The sequence below is a fragment of the Muntiacus reevesi genome, chromosome 12 (assembly GCF_963930625.1).
Source record: "Muntiacus reevesi chromosome 12, mMunRee1.1, whole genome shotgun sequence".
Taxonomy (NCBI): domain Eukaryota; kingdom Metazoa; phylum Chordata; class Mammalia; order Artiodactyla; family Cervidae; genus Muntiacus; species Muntiacus reevesi.
The window spans coordinates 56,109,287-56,111,382 of NC_089260.1; positions in this window are offsets into that span (position 1 = coordinate 56,109,287).

Consider the following 2,096-nt stretch of genomic DNA (forward strand, 5'->3'; position numbering starts at 1 on the left):
GGCATGGGTTTGATTCCTTGTTGCAGAAATAAGATCCCACATGCCACATGGCCAAAGAAAAAATAAGAACATTCACAAACATTTTTTGAAAAAGCTTCCTGAATTGCCAGGGAAAAGTAAAAGCAAATTTGAAATGAAGATAATCAAATAAAGTTCAAATTCTTGACTTTATTATTAAAATAATCATAATAACAATACCATAATAACAATACCAAAAGGTGAAATGGGTTTCCTTGGTGGTTCAGATGGTAAAGAATATGCCTGCAATTCGGGAGATGTGGGTTCAATCCCTGGGCTGGGAAGATCCCCTGGAGATGAAAATGGCAACCCACTCCAGTATTCTTGTCCTGGAGAATCCCATGGACAGAGGAGCCAGGTGGGCTACGGTCCTTGGAGTCTCAGAGTCGGGCAGGACGCTAGTAACTAACACTACTGTCCAAAAGCAAATGGAACCTCTGTTTTCTTCAAGTTATCAAAAATCTTTAAGAGATGCTACTTGAGTTTAAAACTCCAATACATGATTACTGGCCTCAGTTCCAAAGTGCACAGGAAATCCTGAACCTAGCTTTTCATCCTGAGAAGTCCATGGGGTGGGGGGGTGGGAGGGGTGGGGGCAGGGGGTTGGTCCTCATGCTGGTTAGAGCACAAAACAGCCTGAGCAGAAACAATTTCAGACCCAATTCTTCACCTGAAAAGCAGTCAGCAAGGCTGGCTCTAGAAAAATTGCTTAAGAAAAACACTTTGTCTTTTGGAATCACCTCCCTGTGGTGTATCCTGACTCCAGTTTCCTCTTGGAGATCAACCCAGTTTCTCTATGCTGATACCATGAATCCTCCACAACAGGAGGTGGGTGGACCTGGTATGACTTTGCTCTGACACCAAGGCAGCTGTGGACAATCACGCAGTCAGTTCCTCTGTGTTAGGATACCACTCCCTTGTGTTAATCTGTTCATTTCTGCTCATCTTCCTATGCTCAGCAAAGCCTTCCACCAGGACTCCTTCCATTCCCTCAGCTGGTCAGAGCGCTGAGTCACCCACCTGGCAGGAGGGAGGAAAGAGAAGGAAGCCTGAGTGTTCAGAGCAGCACGGACAGAGCCAAGATTCTACTCCACACTTGCAGAAGAAGCGTCCTCGCTTGGAGGGACAAGAGAAACACCATGCGGAGGAAGAAACGGAAGTGACAGAGAGGCCCCCACAGGCTGAAAAGGGAGGAACGGAAGAACCAAGAGAAGCCCCATCCAACCAGAGGATGAGGCAGCCACACGGAAGGCGGCTGAGCACCAAGCTGGCCCTTTGGTTGTCGTCACAGGAAGGCAGATTTCAGGGCTGGCCCATCCCCAGTTTGGGATGACAATTATCTGTGCCTCCACGAACTGCCTCCAGCAACCCTGAAACACATGCACATAAAGACATGTGTCACGCAGCAACACACCTTCTGTCTCCTGGTTCTGAGCAGTCCCACGAGCCCCAGAAGAAACAGGCTTGTCCATTCTGTGGATGTAGGTGATGGCAAGGAAGGCGGCTTCCTGGAGGTGACCAGGCATGATGAAATCTCACCTCCCACAGTCTGGCCACAGTAGAGCTGGTAACCATTTTCGTCTCAGTTCGTCCACTTGCCAGTTTAAAGGCCATAAGCAGGACACTGTCTCTCTGTGACATGGGACACGCCCACTTCACAATGCTCTTATGAGCAGATCCAGGATGCTAATTACATGCGTGTGTACATGTGCTTTTCACTTTTGCACTGTGCACACCAGTGCAGCTCACCAGACACAGAGGGCCCATCAGCAATGAAGTCAGAGACACAGAACCATGAATGGTCTAAGTCTTCCCCCCTGTCCAACCAGAAGCTCACGCAAATGCTCCCAAACAGAGAGATGCCCCCCTGGCAAGGAGAGGGGGGATAAGGAGCATCGCCAAGTTTATCCAGAAGACACAGTTTAAACCAAACTCTTTCAAATGAAAACGGATGAGCAGAGTATTAGATTTTAGTCTAATACTAAAGTCTAGTATTAGTATTTAGGCTTAGTATTAGTATAGTATTAGACTTTAGTATTTAGACTTGCTAAATGGTAACTGTATGCGCCCCTCAACCT